At 32.2% G+C, this 13,694-nt stretch overlaps 1 protein-coding gene across 3 annotated transcripts in view; it reads left to right on the top strand.

The window, feature by feature from the left end:
* Window positions 1-1,095: 1,095 nt before the first annotated feature.
* LOC108767382 (beta-1,3-galactosyltransferase 5) overlaps window positions 1,096-13,694 on the top strand; it is a 15,633-nt gene continuing 3,034 nt past the window's right edge. Inside the window, exon 1 of one of the 3 annotated variants that reach the window (XM_018517248.1) lies at window positions 1,096-2,081. The gene's annotated coding sequence lies outside the window, so the exon portion shown is untranslated. Of the gene's footprint in view, window positions 2,082-2,670; window positions 2,686-7,422; window positions 7,607-13,694 lie in introns of those variants that run through there. The other 2 variants (XM_018517250.1, XM_018517249.1) reach the window with 2 other exon arrangements.

Consider the following 13,694-nt stretch of genomic DNA (forward strand, 5'->3'; position numbering starts at 1 on the left):
CAATTTGAAGCTTTTATTTGAAAATGACAAAAGAGTGAGCAAATTTACCATGTACGTGTTGACAATGAAATTATAATTATTATCTAAATAAATATAAATATAATAATGACTCTTATGCTCCTTGTGTGTCTTATTATTTTGATTAACAATTATTACATCTATATTTATTTAAAATATTCATAATTTTATTGGACAACATTTAATAAATTTGGTCATTTTTGTAATTTTCATCTCGTTTCATGATATTCTTTTATATTATTTCAGAAATCTTATACTTATTAATATAATAATTCTACTTTATCTTTTTTTAAATACAAAGATATTTAAAAAAATGATAAGCATTTCAGCTTTTTTATAATATGTACCTAAATAGAAAGTATAGAATCTCGCGATCCTTACAATCAATAAAATTAACTAAAGTTTGACCAAACCTCAGTTCGTTTAATCGATAATTAATAATATTTTATTAATGCAGATAAAATTAATAAAAATCACTTTTCGTAATATGATACAGTAACAAAATTTATTAAATATTAATACATATTTTTTTTTAATTAATTCAATATGTACAAATTTATATTAAAAAAAAATAGTATTCTAAGTAAACGTATATGATAAATTCGATCACTTGCATTACTACTCTGCATTGGTATATATTAAATGTGCTACTTTATATAAAGTATTTAAATACAGTGGCCTGTAATCAACCAATAAAATAATACACATGTATATTCTGTTAAATAACGTGACAATATACCATTATTGAATAGCTAATTATTTAAAATATTTATAAATCTTTACATATTTAACCTTGCAATTTAGTTCTAACAGTTTCAAATATGTATTAATCTAGCACAGTGCAATTAACCGAATTCGCTATTACTTGCAGTAAATAAATATTTAATATTAAATAAAAAATGATAATTAAGTGTGAAATTAATAGTTCTTAATAAATATACGTCTGCATTTAGTAAATATTTACTTAGAAATATTCAAACAAGTGTTAAAATTAAAATTTAGTGTCTTTTTTTATATATATATGAAAAGAAAGATTGGATTAATATATGGCAATAAAATACATACAGTTAACAATTTTACCACAGACATGACATTGATTGGATCGATTCTCGGTGAGACGACTTCGATCAAAGTTTAATTAATCGTACTCACTAGTCAAAGTTTAATTAAACTTGATCGCCAAAGTCGCCCCAAAGGATTACATAATTATATATCGAAGGAGCATATTTCGCAGTGTCTCGTTGACGGTAAAAAAAAATCATACAACTCGCTAAAAGATTTCACGAAGCAGAATTGGACTTAGGTGGCGTCTCGCGTTCACCGTTCGTCGCCCTCGCCAGCGGTCGTTCTCCACAATCTCCACGTTCTCCTCGATTTCCATTCCACCGATCTTCGGCGCGCCTAGGAAGTTTCTTCCGCACATGCTGCCGCCTGCCGCTCCGCGGTCGCGTTAAACCGCTGATCAAGTACATCTGCTTCGTGCTTGACGTGCTTCGTCGAGTGATGGGGGACACGCCGACACGCGTCGCGACGAAGAAAGATGCGGGGTGCCAGGAAAAAAAAAGAAAGCCAACCGCTGAGTAGTCGCCAGGTCGAGCATGCGGCTAGTCGAGAGAGACGTTGCGTCGGTTTTCGCGAATAATCGGCACGTACATATACCTATACATCTACGTGTATCGAGAAGGAAAAAGAAAGGGAGAGGGAGAGAGAGCGAACGAGCCGCGCGGCGGTGGCGAGTTGGGCGCGTTACGTCGTCGATGTGTGCGACCAGGTGATTGAAGAAACACTCCCTCCCCTCTCTCTTTCGTTCACTCTCTCCCTCCCTCCCTCCCACCCTCGTGCTATTTCTCTCCCTCTCCCCCCACCCCCGCATCTATTCCGACTCACACTCTCTCTCCGGTATATAACCTCAAAGCCGTCGGCGAGTTCGTGTCGCGTCGTTCGACGTTCCGCGCCGTGTGTTTTCGGCCACGGCTGAACCGGGTTCCGGATGTGCGTGGCGCGGTTCCTGCCGTCGCAGCGGGTATTAATGAGCTCCGGCGGTTTCTCACCACATGACACTCGTAAGTACATTCCTGTCATCGGTTCTTTTTTTTTTCTTTCTTTCTTTCCTCTCTTTCGCCCCTGCCTTTCCCCCCCTTCGTTGCCCCTTTTCGCCGTCCTCGTGGACTCGCGCCCCGCGATCGCCGCGCGTCCTCGACGAGGTTTTTCTTTCCCCTCCCCGTGCCGGGCGTCCGCGGCCTTCGCCGTCGACGGTCGGCGCCGATAAATCCCTCCCCGGCGAAATTTTCGCGCGTGCCGGTGGCGTGAATTCCGGCCGGAACCCCGCGCGTGCTTTCGGACGGAAACGTCGTTAAGGCGGTTAGGGATACCTCCGCGTGTCTCTCCGGTGGGTTTTTTTTCCTTTTCTTTTCTTTTACCGTCGCACACGACGTACCTGCCTTTCTTTTTTCCCCTTTCTCGGAACATAGGAATTTCATTTCACGCAGAGCGACATCTCCGTTCGTATATGTTACCCGTTATCCTCGGGATGTTGCTCTTGGAATGCCGCTTTTAGATCGTGCCGAGCTGTTCAAGTTGAAGTATACCTAAACCGGAAAACGTATCTATTTTGAGTGAAACGGAGACGATTGGAGCGAACCCTTCCACTTACTTCAAGTAAAGAATGTGGGTGTCCTTTTGGCGGTGGTATACTTTCGGCTTTTTGAAGTCGACGCTTTTCCTCTTCGATTACTGTTTTTTTTTTACTTTTCATCGTTCTATTTTCGAGAAGTAAAGGTTAATTATTAATATTGATTATTAATCTGTATTAATATTTAATCGTGTGCTGTTACTTTAGGAGTGATTTCGATCGAACTCCAATTAACTTGTCATCAAGATCTGTCTGATAAGTTCTATTAATACGGATGGAATTGTTAGTTGTTTATTATTTGATATGAAAAAAAAATTTATTAATATTTATTTCCATCAAGATAACAGATTAACTTTAATCTCGGTTGAACTTGTTTTTCATCTTTATCTAGTTTTATGAATTAGAAAAAAAAGAAAGGTGAATCAGCACTTGTTTGTTAACTTGGAATTAATTATTAATTCTTTATCGTTTGACATATGAAAAAAAAAAGATTAATGCCGTTTTCCATCAATAATTAACTTTGATCTCACTTCAACTTATTTTTTATTTTTTTCTAGTGTTAAAAATTGAAAAATGATGAAAGGTAAGTTGAATCAAAGTTAATTTGCATTGGTGGAAAACGGAAATAAACGGCGACGAATTATGTAGTCAGAAATTTTGTTCAGATTATTCTTGCCGATCGAAGATTTAATTAATCACTTCATATATGCGCTAATAAACGGTTTCCGTTTTTCTCGAATTTAAATACTTATAACGCACGGAAATGTTTTCACGTCATTTTTGGTGCGCGTATATTTTTCAAACGAAAGTTACGGGCTTTCGATCGCACGATGTATCGGCGATCTCTCTATTGAACAAACAATAAGTAATTAGGACCGGTCGACCACGCGTTCGGTGCTAAATGACACGCTAAATGAATGAGAATGCGAGACTTTGTGCCCGCGCGATGAAAAAATACACGTGTGTTTTTTCCATAACGATCCGACTTGCGCGATACTCCACAACGTGTGCTGGTTCCTGACGAGCACGTGCTACTTTTGTATAAATTGCACAAGGTTTGTTGCGAAAGAAAACAATTATCTAGGATGACTTGAAAATCAATAATATCGTATACACAGGGTGTTCTGAGTTGTTTGACCAAGGTATATATACGCGTATACGCTGGGCTCCCGCTTACCTAGTTATAGCCTGTTCCTGCCCTTTTCGCTTGATATCACAACAGGCAAACACACGGAAAATTAATTTTATATGTACAGAGCGGTGTTTTCCAGCGAATTCGGTTAGACGCACTAGTGCGCACTGTTGCATGTTAAAACCGTTATGTACGGATTTTGTTTGGGTGTAAAAATTAAATGCAAATATTTCCAATTGTGAAATACACATTTTTCCTAATAATACAATAAAATGTATTGAAGATTTGGCGGTTTAATTTATTTCTATATTAAACGCACGTTTTTACGTCAATCTGTACGACGGCTTTAATGTGCACCAATATTCGCTGAGTACATCAAATCGAATTTGCTATTAACGCGCAGATATTGCCTCGGAAACAACCACTTTAATACAAAAAGAATTATTTTTGAAGTATCTAAAAATTTAGGTAGTTAATAGAGTTCGACCAAAATTTTGGTTTCAGTTTCGGTCAGTTTCGATAAAAAAATCGGAGTTTTGTTTTGATTTCAGTTTCGATTGAAATTAAGAGGAGATTTCGGTAAGTAAACCGAAACTGTATAAATTGCTTCGCGCTGGCGAGTATTCGAAAAACTATATTCCTTACTGAAAAAAATCACGTCATAGTTACATAACGAAATCATGTAATTAAGACGTAAAATAAGAAAAGATGTAATCACGTAATTAAGTAAATCACGTATCGGATTGTTCCAAATCAGTACGTGATTTTTTTCAAATTATGTAATTTCAGACTTTAAATCAATGATATTAAAACTAATTCCATCCATTATGTGATTTTATATTTATCGAATTTTAAAGAATTGAATGATAGAAATAGAAGAAAAGAAAGCATTATGTGACTTTTCCAATTACGTAATTTAAAAAATAACGTACTGGTTTGGAACAATTCGTTATATGATTTATTTTTCTTAATTACATGATTTCGTTATGTAATTTTGTGACGTGAATTTTTCAATAAGGTTATCATCGACTGATCGGCGTCAATTGCTGTAAACTATGCCGGCGCTGTCTCTTCCTTCTTTATCTTTTTTTATTCGTCAAATTGTCTTATGCATGAAATTCCTTATAATTTATAGGAAATTCTTTATAATTTAATAAGATATTAATAACATTTGATTTTTAAAAGAATATATAAATTTTACACCGATTTTCAATAATTTTTTGAAAATCATATGACGTTTGTAAGATTTATTCAAAAATTTCAGTTTCGGGGTTTTAACCGAAATTGAATAAAAATCGTATATTTGTTTTCGGTTTCAGCCGGAGGCAAAAAAGTAGTTCCGAGTAGACTCTAGTAAACAGATTTAAAAATAATTTTGCTATTAAAATAATTGTGTAGGAAACTCGAACGCGACAAATAATACTATAAAAACTTTTGACATTTTAGCAAACAACTTGAATGTACTGCATAATTATTTTAATAGTCTAACAAAATTATTTTTAGATCTGTATATAGCTGAATTTTCATGAACTTCAACAAAATCGTTCTTTTCGTGAACAAATTTAATTTGGATTCTTTCACAGGAAAATTATCATACAATTTACCTAAAATAACTATTAGATATACATTATTATATAAGAACTATTTTTTTCAATTATATAAAATATACAAAATTATTAAAAAGAAATTAGAATGAATGTTAATATTTACTATTATATTCATTTCTTATACATATATTATAATGATTATACTTATATTTTAGAATGATATTTTAAAATAATCAATAATTAATATATAAGTATTAATTATTCTAATATTTATTATTCTGTTATATATATATATATATAAATCCCATCATTTCTGTGCAGTTACTTCGATTCGATAAGGCACGTTTTTCTTTCGCGTAAAGATAAGATTCCTCATAGAATGTGTTAACAAATAATAACAGCGTAGGTTTCTAACGCATACAATATATTTTCTAAATTCAAAAGAAATATCTTCAAGATTCTTAAATAATAAAAAAAATTTAATAATGAAAAAATCAACTAATTGTTCTAATACAGTTTATTGTTGCATAATACGATTTTAATTATTAAGATATATCACTACGAAATGAACGATTTTGTTGAAGTATCTAAAAATTTAGCTATATCTGAAAATTATTTTGTTGGACCATCTATTATACGTATAATCTATTATTATTATATGTATAATAAATAATTACGTAGCAATTTCAAGCAATGCTGCAAAAAGTTTTGACATTCTAACAATCAGTTTGAGCGTCCTACATTATTTTGATGATTCAACAAAATTGTTTTTAGATCTATATATATCCAAATTTTTATATGCTTTAATCAAACCATCCTTTCTGTAAAGCAGATCCGTAATACTAAAAAAGAACAAAGTGAAAAGGTTTTTAATCGAGTTCAAAGTCTATGACATGCTAAGAATTTCGATATTTGTGGGGCGTTTCTTAGATCACGCATTCAGGGAAAGTCGACACGTGTATTCAATTTCCTTTTTCGCGTATATTGGAAAGAGAACACACTTCGTGCGAGTTTACGCGTGGCATTAGAACTTTAGAGCACTATGAATAAATCATGGGGACGCACCCGAGGAATTTTTTCCTCCAAACTTTTCGCTCGAAAATTCAATTTTTCAAGGGGTTGCCGCGAAAATTTCGGTTCAACGTTGTGCTTTCGCGTACGGTTGCCCTTTGAAGGGATCAACGCTAGCACGCTTTGTCGTAGATATATATTAAAAGCCTTTTTGTATGTCACATGAAATGAAGTATTGTCGCGATAGTATATATACTCGCGTGACATTGATTCAAGAAGGGTCAGCTAAATAATAACTTATTGAGATATCTATAAGTAATATAAATTCGCCTTATAATTAATACCTGTCATTTTTTTAATCAATGAGTTGAGTACGATTGAAGTTCAAAGCGATTATCTGATATTATCGTATTTTAATTTAAGGACTGCTACTTGTTACACCCAAATAATTATTAGATGGATTATTAATTTTACGGTATTTTTTAAATATTATTTTTAAAAAGGAGATCGTTTTGGTATTTTTACTTGGGTAATCATTTTAAATTATAGTTGTGCAAATATTTTGCACAACAGTTCTTATTCTTATATGTCGTATATGTTTCGTCGAGTTCTTCTTTATTTACGACACGACCTAGGACACACACATACATATACAAACGAAAATTGAAATTAAAGTTCGTATTTTCAATCAACCACACGGAAAGCTGCAACATATTTCTTTTAGAAACATTTTTAAAGTTTACTTTGTAAAGTTGGAACGAATTCATTTCCCTGTTCAAGGTGAAATAACATTCATCTAAAACTTTTTTTTCTCACATTACTTCCTTGATCTAAAATTATCTAAAACAAAAATAATGAAATTGTCTTTTTAAAGTGGAACCGTTTCTGTAGAAATTAAAGAATCTTTTTTGAAGAATTAGATCCACCTCTTTGATCGTTCTACGTCGAAAAGCAATGGTTTCTATCATAAAAAAATAATACAAAAAGCATTTTCGGATTTTCTTGTTTCTTATGCCGCTCCTGGTAGCCGCCGTTCTGGTGCCGGGTTGTTTGGCAACGAATGTGGATGAAGGGTGAAGAGATGAAGGGTGTGCGTCATCACCTAGTTTCAAACGATTCAGACGAGTATGGAAAATTCATCGTTGTCGTCGTCGGCGTCGATGTTGTTGTTGTCGGTAATGTGCAATTTTTTTCTCGCGTACGTGGATGAACGGGGCATAATTTTTCTCGACTGATCTAACATGCCTCCGGGTCGGCAACCTAAGGGTGCGTATTAAAGGGTGTACTACGAATGATCGCACGTGAATCCTCCGTTTTTACGCACGATTTGCGCGTGCAAATGCTTCTTCGTGTTCTCGATCTCTATTATTTTGTGAATATTTTACAGAACACAATGAGAAATGAATATGTGTAAATTTTGCAGTACTAATATATATAAAATATATAATAGCATAAAAGAAAAAAATCTCTTTACAAATTTGTTCGATAGTCAGTCATGTTGCAAAATTTATTGTTAGCCAATTTTATTACTTTCATTTTTTATTTCTTTTAATAATTGTTTTCTGTAGCTGAATTAGTATACATTTTTCGAACTTAAAGTGAAATAGATATATGTTTGGTATTTGGTGAAAGAGAGTTCTAGGGTAAATTAGTGCACAGGAATAAAAAACAAATCTTATATTCAAAATTTAACAATCAATTTTCCCCTCTGCTTTCTTCGTATAATAAATTTTTTCTGTTTACTTACAGATAAAAAAATTTATTGTTAATTATAAATTTTACGAAAGTAAAATATGCGATATTATATTACGTATATTTTAAACAAAAATAAAGTAACAAGTTGATAAAAAGAAATATGTATGTTTATTATTTGTTAATGAATTTTAAATATAGAACTTTACTTTTGGACTAGCATTACAAGCTAGAAATTAATATTTCTGTATATGAAATTAAAGAAAGCTCAGGGGGAAAACCTTTATATCTTTATGAAGTAATTTTGTCACTTACATCGCAAGACGTCTGCAGCCAAACTTACGTGAGAAAATTCCAAAAGAGCTTATCGATTTGATTTTCAAGTGTTAACACCGGCGTAATATGTGTCAGTGCATGAACTCACGGGATCGATAACACCGACTCCGAAACTAATGATTCAAGGATCAAGACAATCAGTTTCTTGTGTGCGTAGTATTCCGTTTACTCTGGTGATAGTGGCAATGTGGATAGCTGTATTATTGTAAAATCCATCTTGAACCGGGGCGTAACATGCCGTGTGTTTAATCAGCTTCTGATTAAGCCTCCGCCCCACGAAAACTAATCCGACTTCTAATTACGATACGTACGTATAATTGGAACTCAACGATAACGAAATCGCACTCGCGTGTTTTCGCGATCGTTCCTCGCCAGTTGAAATGATTTGGTTGCGCGAAAGTAGAATTACCATTTTGCTCTACGAATATTAGAGCGTGAACTGACCGCGTATGCAAGCCGCACGGCACTTCTGGCCTAATCGCCTACAAGTCGCCTAATTACTTGCTAATCTCTGTAAATGAGGTCAAGTGAGGAAGATGAATTATCCCGAAACCACGTTACCGCAACTGCGATTAGTTATAATCCTATATAAATCGAACTCTCGAACGACGAGTATTATTCGCCATACTTTATCAAAAAAAGGGATCAATCGCATTATCGAATAAGACCATTGAGACGAATTTCTGGTTGAAAATTAATGAAGTAAAAAATTCTGATCATATTAATCAAAATTCTAGTTATTTCAATTGAAATTTTAATAGATTTAATTAATTGAGTAAGGAGCATATAAGCCAACGCCGATTATTATTTACGAGTAATGTCTTCATAAATTTATTTGTTACATGACTAATATATAAATAAACGTTTCGATCTTTATTGTTTCGACCTAAATAAATTTATGAAGACATTACTCGTAAATAATAATCAGCGTTGGCTTATATGCTTCTTACTCAATTAATTGGATAAAAATGTATAATAAAGAAGGCAAATTAGAGCCAAATTATATAAAAAAAAGAAAGAAATAAACGACCGTGTATACAATTATTAATAATAAAAATTCATACATACAAAAAACCCAATTTAATTATTACATGTTTCGACTCTTATATTGAGTCATCTTCAGATAAACCCTAATTTCTAACATTATAATTAGCGTTGTCATATAAAGTACGTGGTTAAAGTTGTCCAATGCATATATTCATATCGTCGAGTGCTTCTCAGAGATCATGATCCACTTACAATGGATTAACCAATTGTTCTGGATAACATGATGTTCATCAAGATCGCACTTAACATTTAACAGGAAGATATATCTGGTCAAGTTCATCGTAAAATCTTATGAAAATTAGAAGTATTGTACCAGTCAGAAAGTAACAATAGTGTTAATCACAGTCAATATATTTAAACTCAATAATCGAAACTTCTAGAAACCAATCTTCTTGAAATATACATATGTTAACAAAAAGACTGACTGTCTTCACCATCAATTAATTGGATTTAATCTTAAAGCCGTTTCGTATCATTATTTTTAATAGGTTTATCAAAATATTCTGATTTGTTCATTTTCAACTAAAGTTACAATTAATTATGCAATTAATGCAGGCTTTTTCAATGCTAATAAGATAAATTTACAGTTATCAGTGACTTACAGTTATCTTATCTTTTTGTTATTTTTGATGGCATTGATTTCCAGATAGAATCGGGTGGGCAGTAAAGAAAGCGAGACAATATCCGAATTAATTTTATCACGTTTATTACACGTTAAATTTTTATGGAAATGAATTAAATTTTTATCTCTTATTTATTTCGAATAAAGATTAACGCGTGATCTGTCCGTTTCGCAATAAGAAGATAATTATAAAAGCGCGAGTAGCTCGTGCTTTTCAAGCGAGATGTTCTATCTTTGATATCGCATGTTGTGCATCCTATACATTACAGCAATACGAGCCGTATGAAATGGATTATCTCGATTAAACACGAGGCTTCTTGCTCATAGCTTATGCAGATTGCCGTACATCTGCTTAGGAAACGTAACAACGCAACAAACATATCGATATTGATCGATATTGACTGATATTATACAGTCGACATCCCTCAGGCATTAGCATCCTAGTGCACGTTCTTGATATTCGATTTCGCATACGTGAGAAGACGGAGGAAGTTAGAAATAGATACTTTAAAGTGTTTTCAGTCTATTGGCTGGGGCTTAATTCTCTTCCAATATAGAACTGTATCTACGTAATAAGATGATGGAACATACAGCACATATATCAGCACACATATACTAAAGCACGTCCTAGAACCTTGTTTCACCATTGAAATTGAAAAATTCATCTACAAATGATGTTTGTCGGTCTCGGATTGACATACCAAGTTCATATCGGCCTTGGCTAAAGTCAAACAACAAATCGATCTAACGGCTTTTTAGTCTTAATGACATGCCGGCGTTCTAATAGACACCAATACGCTACTTACAACAATGTGAAATAATGAATTCATTACGTGCTAATCGACCGTCGCTATTCGTTCATGAACTTCTTGTGCCCTTGACGTACAGCTGAAAAGTATATAGTACAAGTTACTTCGAAATTATAGTGCAGTACGAAGCACGTCACAACTCGTGTTGCATGTTTGTCATCAAACATTACAAAAACTCAAAACTCCATATATATCCATCTCATTTAAATATAATTTTTATTAACTTTGATAAGAGTAAGAGATAGTTGTATAGCTTATAGACTGTAGAATATGTAATGTCTATCAAAGATACTTTTTTTATAGTAATAAGAAAATGGAAAAATGATAAACGAGACGATATAAAAATAATTGTGCATAATACTTGACTGACGTGATCGAACATTGTTGCAACGTAAATTTTTAATGCTTAATAGTGTCATGATGTTGGATAAATGATAAATTCATTACATTAGAGAGTACATAGTTCATTGCTACATCTATAGAAAAGATTTCCGGATCCAGTGCTACTATTCTTTTATCTATCATAAAATAAGATTTATATTTATTGTTAACAAAGAAATATTTTAAGTGGAAAAAATTCTCAAATCTAGAATACAATAATCCTGGTTTCGTGCCAAATGTTGTGGCGGCAGCAGCATCGTGTGTTGTAACATTAGATAAAGATTTGTTCTAAGAATATGTAGACTTAAATTTGTATGCGTTACTTTTGTCTCAAGTCAATCTTATTTAGTTTGAAGAAGAAAAATCGAAATTATTAATCTAGTTTTAATATTGTTTTTTATTGTGTAAAGTTGTGATAAGATTACGTACATTAAAAATAGTTTTTATCTCGTTATTAGAAGTTCTTTTCGAAAAGGTATTTTTAATTTTTATAAAAAAAATATATTCGGAGTTATGATTAATGTCGTTGTCAAATATCATATTCTGTGTTTAAATTGAGTGGGATAATATTGCCATCCATATCTATACTGGTAGATTGCAGGAGCTAACAGAAAAGCTAGCTGAGTAACAGTTGTCGCGTGTTTGCACTCGGAATTAGTTCTCTCGTAAGTTTACGAATATACCATTGTTATGTTGTCCTGGCTTGTTAAAAGGAAACTTTTATCGATTTTCCTACAGAGTCACTTTTGCAATTTATACGAATATTGTTGTGAGAGTTCGTCCGCGGTTTTCGAGGAAAATTAGTTTTACAATTTAATTCGATTTTATAATTTAACTTAAGCGAGAACTCCCTATGCATATAATTTAAAAGATATACCAAAGGGTATGAGCAATTATAGTATATTAATTTTATCGAGCATATTGAGATTTTTTTCGAATTATTCTAGTTCTATAACTGTAGTAATAAACAGCATCTTTATACATTTCTGATTTTATTATTGTAAATATTTTAATTGTTTACTGCATACTTGACAAAAATGTGTATTTTATATAACGTAATTTCAATCTTAAAACTTACACAGACACTATCAAGCAACGTTAAAGCATTTCTATGCATAGACGTTATGTGTAGATGCTATAGCTTTCGTAAATATTTAAGTTTTCCGATTCGTAATAATTTAATAAAATGTGTCATTGTTTTAATACTTTTTCTTTTAAGTGAATTTCTTTTTAAAACTATTTCGTTGTCTGTTTTATCATCATCTTATTCAAATATTTATAACATTATTATTTTGAAGTACGAAGTATTTCGTTATTTATTATGAACAGTCTGAAGTGTGTAAAAAGATACTATTTGAATTAGTATGTTGTAATTCCGTACGTATATATTTGCTTTTAGTCTGTGTACTAAATTTACTTATCGATAAAATGATACTTATCAAATAATAAAAATTTAACTGATCTCGAGATAAATCATCGAATCAAACTGTTAAAATCGTCTTCTCTGAAAGATTTTTTCGGTGTCGATAGCTAGTTATACGTTATGCCTCGTGTGCGACTCCTCGTGGTTTAGCCATTGATTCGTGTGGGAAACTTCTTGCGAACAGCATTACTTAATACTTTTTAACTTTGCGATTTCATACACAACACACATACACACACACACACACACACACACAACTTCGAGCAAGTGGAATTATTATTGTTTATAAAATTTTTTAAACTCGTTCCCTCCTTGGATGTGCGTGTGAAATTGATATAACCAGACTTTATATGGTCTATCTAAATATTGTGATATTTTTCTAATTTTTTGCTGATAATATGAGCCTAAAATTGAAAATTGATAGTTTTAAAAGAAAAAATATTTCTGAACTTTAAAAAAAAATTATAAAACATTCACAAGTATTTACTTGAGTGCAGTAAAGATTAAAAAAAAGTAGTATTTAGATCATATTGAGCACGCGAGTACCTAATATGACCTAAGTATATGTTTTCCTCTTTTTCGTAAAAAAAAATATTCAAGAAGCAAATAAAGTGATCCAAGTTACTTTTATAAAATTATAAGGTAAATATATATTATATATAGATTAAGGGACTCTGGGCTCCAATGATCTATAGTTAGAGGAACCGTATTATGTAAATAAAAAATCATATAAGTCCATTAAAAAATGGCGATAACTTTCATATAAACCTTGAAAAATTGTTTTTCTTTTCAAAAATTAATTTCGTTATTTGCGCCTTCTCAAGCGCTTTTTTGCATGTAATTGTGAATTACATAACTTTTTACTAATATATAAACATATACTTTGCATACCAACAACTTTTATCTGAAACGTTTTTCAGTATTTTGCACATTTTTCAAGATATTTGTTTACGACGTTAAAATGGGACATTTTGTATAATTAATTAATATATAATTAAATATTTTATTACATAATTTATATATACATACATATGTATGTACATA

The sequence above is a fragment of the Trachymyrmex cornetzi genome, unplaced genomic scaffold (genome assembly GCF_001594075.2).
Source record: "Trachymyrmex cornetzi isolate Tcor2-1 unplaced genomic scaffold, Tcor1.1 scaffold67, whole genome shotgun sequence".
NCBI classification, from domain to species: Eukaryota; Metazoa; Arthropoda; class Insecta; order Hymenoptera; family Formicidae; genus Trachymyrmex; species Trachymyrmex cornetzi.